This window comes from Myxine glutinosa, chromosome 7, assembly GCF_964187855.1.
Source record: "Myxine glutinosa chromosome 7, kmMyxGlut1.1, whole genome shotgun sequence".
Taxonomy (NCBI): Eukaryota; Metazoa; Chordata; class Myxini; order Myxiniformes; family Myxinidae; genus Myxine; species Myxine glutinosa.
Window position 1 is genome coordinate 33,644,387 of NC_136267.1, and position 10,613 is coordinate 33,654,999.

The window sequence follows — 10,613 nt, forward strand, 5'->3', positions numbered from 1 at the left end:
CCATCGATCACACCATCCTCCTCACCCGACTTGAAACCACCTTTAACATTACCGGCACTGCCCTCTCTTGGATTAAATCATACCTCTCTGACAGACGTCAATTCATCTCCATCAATAACTGCAAATCCCCCACTGCTCCCCTCCCCCAAGGTCTCCCCCAAGGTTCAGTTATTGGCCCCCTCCTCTTCATCCTTTACCTGTCCCCCCTCGGTCACTTAATCTGCCGTCATGGTCTCCAATTCCACTGCTTCGCCGATGACATCCAGCTTTTCATCTCCACCAAGTCCATCTCCACCGCCACCCACTCTATCCTGACAAACTGCATCACTGAAATAAAATCCTGGCTTCAAATCAACTTCCTCAAACTTAACTGTGATAAATCTGAAATAATCATCATTGGCCCAAAAACGCTCACCAAGTCCACCCATAACTTTGCCCTCAACATCGACGGTTTCCCAGTATCCACCTCCCCTCACATCCGGAATCTTGGCATCATCTTTGACCAAACCCTCTCCTTCGACAAATACACTAAACAGATCACAAAGACAGCCTTCTTTCACCTGAAAAACATCGCCCGTCTCCGTCCATCCCTCTCCTCCGTGGCTGCAGAAACCCTCATCCACGCCTTCATCACTTCCCGTCTGGACTACTGCAATAGCCTCCTTTATGGTTCACCCTCAACAATCACCAATAAACTCCAATACATTCAGAACTCCGCTGCCCGTCTACTCACCCATTCCCGGACCCGTGACCACATCACCCCCGTCCTTTACAAGCTTCACTGGCTCCCCATCTCCCAGAGAATCCAGTACAAAATCCTCCTCTTGACCTACAAAGCCCTCCATAACCTGGCCCCATCCTACCTGGCTGACCTCCTCTCCAGACACACTCCCACCCGCAACCTCCGCTCTGCTGGTACCAACCTCCTGACCCCCCCCCCCCATCCGGACAAAATTTAGATCCTGGGGGGACAGGGCCTTCTCCATCGCTGCTCCCACCCTCTGGAGCTCGCTACCTCACACCATCAGAGACTCCTCCTCACTCACCACATTCAAAACATCACTCAAGACCCACCTGTTCAACACTGCATTCAACATTTAACCCACAGCATCTAACCCCTGACTATCTCCTCTCCTTCTCCCTCCTTTGTGCTTTGAATATTTCCCTATTGATTCTTCTTTTTTTGCAATTGTTTTTATGTTTTGCTATGCATTATGTTTTGCACTCTGTCAAAGCGTCTTTGGGCTTCCTGAAAAGCGCTATATAAAATAAATGCATTATTATTATTATAGGATGAAGCTATTAGTAGGTCCATGAGGTTGGGTGTTGCAGGCGTCTCAGATGGGTGAACTGGATGCCCATGTGGTAAAGTCGAGGGTGGTAGATAGGGTGCATGATGACATGGTAACATGTTAGGATGAAAATTTGAAGCTTGGAATGGAGCTGTGGTTGCGGATGAATATGCAGTTGGATGAGTTTGCTTCACCTTCTCTTTCGGTGATGGATTGTCATTGATGATTAATCGAGGAGTAGATGTGGATTGCAGGTCGGCAGTGATGGCAATTTCCGGCTCTGGCCGCAGTAGCGGCAGCTGCGTTGGCAATGGTTTGTTTGGTTGAACTGAGGGAGTACATGACGCTCCACCACCGTGCAGAATCGTATGCTGGGCGGTAACGGTTGGACGCCCGGTTGGAGAGGTGGGCGCTTCATCTCCTGCATTTAAGAACGACACTATCAACCGTGCTTCCTCCAGTTCTTATTCGGCCTTCCACAGATGTCTCTGTCTTGTTAGCTGGACGGACAAGGTCTCGCGTTCCCTCAGAGCCTGGCGCTCCATCTCCTGAGCCTGGCGCTCCATCTCCTGAGCCTGGCACTCCATCTCCTGAGCCTGGCGCTCCATCTCCTGAGCCTGAAGGACTTCATCCTGCAGCTGCTGTCCACGTTTCTCAGCTCTCTCATCCTCCCCAACTTGACATGTCAGTTCCTCCAGTTCATACTGTTTTCGTTTTTCCATTAGAATAGCTGATTGTACACCACTGAGTTGGGATGTAATGGATGTACGGCTGTAGCTGGAACAATAGCTGCGTCGTGAGCTATGTGCACTGCATAGTGAGGCAGTCTTTGGTCGGTGGCTTCCTGACGAATGTCGTCGGGAAGAAGAACTCGGCCCACACTCCTGATTAAGGGAAGAACCACTCGTGTTTGAAGGTACGTAGTTAAGAACATAGTCTTTCAAACGTTCAGGGATACGTATATTCTTTTCCGGTCGGGAAGACGCCGTTAATTCATTGCCAATGCTGATGATGGCCGGATCCGGTAATTCGGTGGCTGATACAGGCGCGGGGCTGACGGCGGCCACCGAAACAGAGACAAATGGATTCGTGCCATGAGTCGTTAAAGGACTAACCGGGATAATGTCGCTGGTATTGTCTGCTGTTTGAGTACACTCCGCAGTCAGGGTAGCGGCGACATTCTCGTCCATGATTTCCTTGTCCAGCTGTTCGTTATCCGGCTCAAAGGACCATGAAAAGTAGGGTCTGAAATCCTACGGTAAAGGCTAGCTAGTACGGAGGATACTAGAGAACAGTGGATCCAGGAAAAGGGCCGTGATCAAACGGTTCGGACAGGACGAGACACTAAACTCCCTTTCAGCACAACATTTAATAAAACAAGGCAAAGATGGCGGCAATCAACTCGCTCACATGAGCCATCAGCAAGAAGCCGGAAGTCTCCTCCCTTTCCGGTGCAAATTAAGAGAAAAAAGTAAGAATTACAGGCTCGCACTACACCAACATGGCATCAACATATTGCAAGAAAACATTCATAAGCAAAGCAGGAAACGTTCACGTATATCGTACGCATAATATCAGAGACTTTCTAACATTCACCTTCAGACCTTTTGTCTCCATACATTCCTTCCACTTGTTCATCTTCTGCTTCAGTCCATCCATACTTTCTGCAATCAACACCAGATCATCTGCATACAACAATTCCCACAGTAAACCCTCCTTTACGTTCCGAGCCAGCACCTCCATCACAGATACAAATAGTAGTGGACTTAGTACCGACCCCTGATGCACTCCCACCTTCACCTCAAACTCACCACTGTTCCCGTCCTTCGTCCTTCACAGTCCACGTGAACCATTTTGAAAGAATTGCATCGCATGGAGGAAACAACAGCCAAAGAAGACAGCGACCCAGAATATGAGCACGGGGCTAATGCCGTGTTAATTCGTAGTCGGGGTTAAGGATACTTTCCCCTGTTCGCAATACCCTCTGTGGCTATCCCTAACACTTATAACATCAGCCGGGCAAGCTATTCATGCTCCAATGGACACGATAGCAAAAAGACCTGCCTAGAAGAGGCGGAGCTACAATGGTTTTATGGGCGGGTGGGTGGGGGGGAAGGCTTGGACAGGGTCGGCAGGCCACGTCCCCCCACCCCTCCAGAGTGATGTGGCCCGATGAGGTGGGCGAAGTGTGAAGAAGAAGCTTCGAGATTCTGGCTTTGGCAGTGTGACTGTGAGGAGGCCCGTTGTCTCGGGTGTGCTGGTATGCTGCAGGATGTGGTCGTGCTTCCTTTCGCAAAGAACAAGATTTTAAAAAAATATCTCTCGTGAACGAGTGTGAAGTGGTGGACAGAGGAGAAAAGAACGAGGGCTGTGCTCCCTGATCGCCTCGATCCCGGGTGCCATCGGCTTTTGGTTTTGCCGCCACCTTTCTAGGCTTCCCACCTGTGTGGCTTCGGGCTCCAACAACTGCCGACTTAGCATGGGATCCATTTTGGGCCAGTTGAGTGCAGGAGTGTGAACTTTACTTTCTTACCTTACCCTGTGTGTGTTTTTGTGTCTGTATGGAGGATCCTCCCTTATCATTTTTACCTCGGCATTTATTTTCTTTATTTTCATTCCGTGCCTTATTTTATTGAAAATAATTATTGTTACATTTTTTGTTGTATTATTCTTGATTGGGTTTCAAAATAAACCCGTGCGTTCACGAGAATAAACGCTTCGTGGTTCTTCAGTCCCGCGGGTCAATAACCGCCAAAATTGTAAATCACCTCGGGAGTTAAAGCTGGTTCGGCTCATCCATCCAAGGCTTGGTGGTAACCCAGCTGTGGACAGGACAGTATTTTTCGTGGTAATGAGTGGAAATATTGGTACAAACATGGTTTAAAAGACCGCTCAAGGGAACCCCCGAAAAGTTTGATGACAGGTTGTCTCTTGTTCCAACCAAACCAAAAGAGACTTGTTCCACACAAGTTTTGTTTTAAATTATAACTGTAACTTGAAAAAAGTCTTATAAATTGTTATAAATTGTTCTAAAGCACGTAATGTCATACAGTGTATGTGAAGAAATATTAACAAACGTTTTATCAAAAAATATGAAACAACTGAAGTTCTCCGTCTCTGTTATGATTAGCACATGAAGTGGTTAAAGACAAAAACAAACTTTTACTTTGACATGTACATATGTGCAACGATTCTTCTATAATGTGAGAACTTTAAGCGACATTTTCCCGACCTATTTCCCGACGAAATGCTCCTACACATCACACGGTCCATGCTATTCCTAACTCAAACCTACCTTACCTACCTCCATAAACATAACAATACATTTATACTCCATGCATATTCCTATTCGTTGGAGAAATACATTTTTAATGCTGAAGGAACTTGTGAACAGGAGTAAATACAACTTTACATGTACACATAATCCTGTACCGCACTCTTTACTTGTCATTCTACTATAATGTGAGAAGTGTCTGTTTCATTGCACGTTTCTTTATTTGACGTTTATGCATTCCTAAACCGCTGGATAGAATGAGGTGAAAGCTTGTGATTGTTTCTATCCATGTCTTGACTCAATTAGTCATGCTAGAACCTTACAAGAACCGTCAAAACAATTGAACATTTTACATTGTTCATTTAAAAAAGAAAAGATCTGCCAGCAAGCTTGTGGCTCGTGCCCAGAACAACATACTGTATTTACAAACCAAGTGCAATCCTAAGTACAATATCAACATACAAAATAAGTGAAATCATAATTACATCAACATAAAAAATAAGTGAAATCCTAATTACATCAACATACAGTATCGACAGCCCAAGTGAAAATCCTAACATTTGAAGTTAGTCATAACTTTTATACTTGCTGAAACTGGGAGGAGAAAGTGGAGAGGGAGGAGCGAAGATGGGATTGGTCGCATGAAGAAAAGGGGAGGAGAGCAGTAGGATTGGTTAAGCAAAGTGTAGGTGGGAGGGATGAGGGAAGTGGGGATTGGTCGAATGAAATATTGGGGTGGGAGGGAGCAAAGATTGAGGGATACAATGTGATTGGTCGAGTGAATGCTGCGATGGGTGGACTTCCCGCCGAGTAGGTCCACATATCAAATCTTTTAATGAGGCACATCTGTTTCCCATTGTCTTCTGCTAGACTTTTCGGAGCAATCATCCTTTTAAAGTTCTTGAAGACCATTAATTTTTGAAGGTCATTCATTGACTATCTTCAAAAAAAACTTTATTTCAAAGTACCATATCTTTAACTATATTAGCCTGAGTCATAAATAAATAATTACAGTGCCTTTATTATTAAAATTATACCAAATTATTTACCATTCTGTGGTTTTATCCATAATTCATTTATCCTTAACATCATTGTTTCCACAGGACCTGAGTATTCTGCCAGTTGATGAGAGGGTGAAAAACGTGAAAAATGGCACGTGAAACGTGAAAGCTGAATGCCTCAACTCTGTGTTTGCCTCTAAATCTTGTGTCCCAAACCCATCCCTCTGTACCCACCGTACCCAGTCGTACCCAGCTGCTCCTGGACTCTGTGTCCTTTCCTCCTGACAAGGTGCAAAAGTTTCTGTCAACCCTCGACTCTGATTCTGCAACTGGACCTGACGGCATCAGCCCACGGGTCCTAAAATCCTGTTCTTCCGCTTTACAGAAAAAAGGTGCAAAAACAGATCCTAGCAACAACAGACCAATCAGCCTTCTCCCAAATTATCAGCAAAGTCATGGAATCCATCATTGCTTCATATATGAAATCTTTCCTCTTCTCCATTGGCTTGATCTCTGATCATCAATTTGGTTTCTGACCAGGTCACTCTACTCTGGACATGCTGCTTCTGCTGTCTCAACAATGGATGGAGGTCCTCAATGCCAAACAGGAAATTAGAGCTGTCTCCTTCGACATATCATGTGCCTTCGATACGGTCTGACACCCCGCTCTGCTCACCAAACTCTCCTCCTTTGGTATCTGTGGAAATCTCCACGCATGGCTGGCGGACTTCCTCTCTAGTCGTAGTCAACGCATGGCCCTGAATGGGTTTCTCTCATCTCCTCTTCCTGTTCAGGCTGGAGTTCCCCAAGGCAGTGTTCTGGGCCCTGTGCTTTTTCTGGTCTTCATCAATGATCTCTCCGACTCTCTTGGAAATCCTCTCTATCTCTTTGCTGATGACTCCACTCTCTGCCGCTCCATTCCTCATCCCTCAGATCGGCAGTCTGCAGCCTCCTCACTCTCTGCAGACCTAGACAAAATCAGACTGGGCAAACAAGTGGAACATGTCTTTGAATCCTGACAAATCTCACACTCTTACGATGTCTCTCCGAAAAGACCGACTGGACAACCCTCCCATCCACTTTCTGAATCAGGATGCACCATAGGAATCAAACGGCATAGGAATCAAAATGGCGGTGTGTGGAGTCAGCCGTCGCACTGCCGAAATGACATCACATCACCCCTGTCACGTGACCAGATCCTCAACTCTGATTGGTGTACGTTTGAGGGGGCATACATTCATACATACATACATACATACATACGGACAGACAAACACTGTTATAGATGGCTTTGCCCGATGGGCTACGCAGTAAAAAACTTTTAATAAGACTATGCAATAACAACACAGACAAGCACATGTCATTGCCACGCACGATAGGAGGGGTTCTAATTGGAATACTCTGCACTTTGCACTTCACTCACCTTTCTGACAATCGTGAGACGGGGATGTAGGTTCGACATGCCACCAGGAGGTAGCGATGAACAACTTGTAGTGAACTGCAGCAAGGCCTCGCGTTCGTGCGGGGCCATCTTGCAAAGCACATTCACAAAGCGCAAAAAGCCCGGACTGTGGGAACGCACGCATACAATGTCATGTGCTCCAATGGTTATTGGGTAAACACAAATCCTATTAAGCTACTGCAAAACCCACAAATGAATTGTGCAGATTTCGTTCCTCTGCTGTGGTCAACACTTGAAGTTCAATGGAAGAGATTTCTGTTGGTTTGGGAGCACAATCCATCAAATTTGCATTGAGATCACAGTAGCTTTACCATCTCTTCCCATCAGAAGGTCAAAGCAAACAGCCATCATTCACCAAATGATTTAGAAGCTGAACATGAGCAAGCTTTATTAAAAACATGTTTGAGGTGATAAGAAACGTCTGCATTCATGCCAAATTGCAGGAATTGCAATGGGACAGCTGAGAAACAGTAACTGTTAGTAGCCACGAAACCCAGGGCCGCAAAAATATAGACAGTTCTGAAGATGTTAATTACATAGGCCAAGGGATTGACCGGCTCTGAAATGACTGGTAACCATGGTGACAATATTTGAAAAATGACGGAATAACAGGATACCACAATAATTATAATGGGAACTAGAACGCCACTAAGTAGAGCGCATACTCCCGCTGTGGGTTTAGTTGGAATAATACGTTTTGTTTAACATCCCTTCTCCCCAAAACAATAAATGAAAAAGAAAGTAGGCCCTAACTGTCAGAGAATTTATTTTGATATATCTCGGAATTGGAGGAGAAAAACATCATTTAAGAATAAGAATAAAAGATTTAATGCAGTAAAACAGAAAAATCTTTCCCAAAAAAATTCCTTGATCCGGAATAATATCCTGAGCTTCACCAAAAACTAATGATCAATTCTTCCTTATCCCAAGGGCAATCATCCCACCAACTTTCATCCAAATCCGTTCAGAACTTTTCCAGATATCTTGTTCACAAACACACGAACACATGAACATACGAACACACACACGGACTCCCTTGCGGGAGTAATAAACCTGAAAATCGCAGAGCCAGAACGAGAATTATTTATTTGGTCTGGGAAGCCCATGCGAGGTTTCTTCTTCTTCAGCCTCTCACAACCCTGGGTGAATATACGATCTTTTAAAAAAAAGTTCGAATTTTGCCAAATCTGTTTTATTCGTTTGTTAATATACCTCAGCCATTGACAAATCTGGAATTATAATTTTATTTGAGGTTCAAATTATCCCGGGAGATTGTGTCAAACGATGCCTGCAAGTCTGTACATGTGATAAATAATTAATCCGCCACAGTCGAAGACTCTTCTTCTTCACACAATAACAACTTCTAGCTTCCAGACCATACATCCAATGATCTTCAAATTTTGCACACTTGTTACTCTTCATGACTTCTACTACAGTATGAAGTTTCACAGCGATCAATGATCGTTTGCAATGCAATCAATGAACCGTTTCACGGTTCAAGAGATATAAATGTTTTTATTATTTGCGTTTAATTAACGATGTCTGCCAAACCACGTGACCTATCGCAAATTCCAAAAGGACATTTTAGTAGACTGATATGCTGAACAGATCTGTGAAGTTTCCCCTCGATTGGATCACAAATGAGGGAGGAGCTAGGTTTTAAATGTTTGTGCTTAAAAACGTTATATAACTCTGAAAACATGTGATGCATGACGTCATGCTCGTTGACTTTTTTTTTCGTCATGGGTATGCGATTCTGCCTGCAAAGTTTGGCCTCGATCTGTTCAGGCGTTTTGGAGAAAATTGGATTTTAGTGTTTTTCACTCAAAACAATATGGCGGCCGAACCACATGGCCTGTGACGTCATAATTACCATAAAAATATTGTACAGACCGAGTCCCTCCTATGGTGAAAATTTGCTCTCAATCGCTCCAATTATTGCAGAGAAAATGGTTTTTAAAGGAAAACAGAAAAAAAAATTCCCGAAAAAATTCCCAAAGAAAATTCCTGGATCCGGAATAACATCCTGAGCTTCACCAAAAACTAATCAATTCTTCCTTATCCCAAGGGAAATCATCCCACCAACTTTCATCCAAATCCGTTCAGAACTTTTCCAGATATCTTGTTCACAAACACAGACACGCACACACACACACGGACGGACACGATCGGATGCATTACTTCCTGGCGGGCGTAAATATATGGAAACAAATGACGAGGGCTCATCATCAATGGGTTAACGAACATACTCGAAATTAAATTCCATTTCAATTCGACTATTAGAAGCGACAGCCATCAGAACCCTTAATTATGAAGTCACCAATGGGCGTGACTGCATGAGTGTGTGACGTCACAGAGCGACAGTTATTTATCGCATTTGAAACATTGCTTCAAGATGGTGAGGACGTGTTTCTTCCTCGTTGCCTTGCTTTTCTGTTTCACACTCTACTTCAACCTCGGTTACCTGCAAGTACTTCAACAGGTGAGCTTTAAACGAGTGGGAAGATTTACGTGTACGTTTTAACGTGTTTAGAAGTGTGGTTTGAGAATCGAAGCTTCCAAGTGGATGGTGACATGCACAGCTAGCTGCTTGTTCCCACCTCGCTGGAGCTGAGTTTTCTGAACCGAATGGTCCTGTTTGTGTGTGTGTGTGTCAATGTGTGTGACGTTGGTTGTTATCTCCACATGCGGGTTTCAGAGGTTGAACGGATTCCTGCCAGGTCTCGATATATCCACCTTTGTGTGTGTGTGTGCCATGTTTTTTGTGGAGTTTTACTTGAGCGTTCTGATGTGGAATGTGATACAACAGAATGATCGTTATGACCTCCTGAGTTGATTAGGCTTTCAATGTTTTTAACACACATCATGTTTAGGTGTATAGAGAGCAGCTTAATAGGTCCTTCCATGGCATGTCATTCAAAATAAACAACAAAAAGAATCATAACATTGTAACAAAGTATATAATAATTAATACTAATAATATTAACAACAATAATAAGAGTAACATCATTTGGCAATAATAATAACGAACGTACAATCCTCCCAGCCCTGCCAAAGCTCATGATTCGTAAAATTTAGCAGAAATGCGTACATAATATATAGACAGTCCTGAAGACATTCATTACATCGGCAGAGGGATAGACCGGCTCTGAAATGACTGGTAACCATGGTGACAATAATTTTAAAATGACGGAATAACACGATAACACAATAATTATAATGGAAAATATACGGAAACAAATGACGAGCACTCATCATCAATGGGTTAACGAACATACTCGACATTAAATTCCATTTTTTTTTTGTTTGTTTTTGTATACAGAGTCGAGGCTCGTGAAAGAGCTAACATTTATCAAACAAACAAACAAGCAAACAAAGTATATAAAAAGGGGAGTGGTCGACAAGATGGGGAGAGAAGGGGAGGAGGCACACAAACACAACATTTGAGAGCAGGGACATCGGGAGATGTGTGGGAGGGAGAGGGATTGGGGGGAGGCAGGATAGGTATAAAACGAAAGGACACCAAGAACTTCCAGGAAAGAAGTTGGTATTTCAAAAAAGTGGATTTGGGGTGAAATTCGACT

At 43.9% G+C, this 10,613-nt stretch overlaps 1 long non-coding RNA gene across 1 annotated transcript; it reads right to left on the reverse strand.

Annotated features, from left to right (window-relative positions):
• Nucleotides 1-2,642: 2,642 nt before the first annotated feature.
• LOC144892914 (uncharacterized) lies at nt 2,643-7,131 on the reverse strand. The gene is made up of 2 exons (XR_013624037.1): nt 6,991-7,131; nt 2,643-2,977 (listed from the first exon to the last, which is right to left on the reverse strand). It is a non-coding gene; the product is annotated as an uncharacterized LOC144892914 (long non-coding RNA).
• Nucleotides 7,132-10,613: the final 3,482 nt, after the last annotated feature.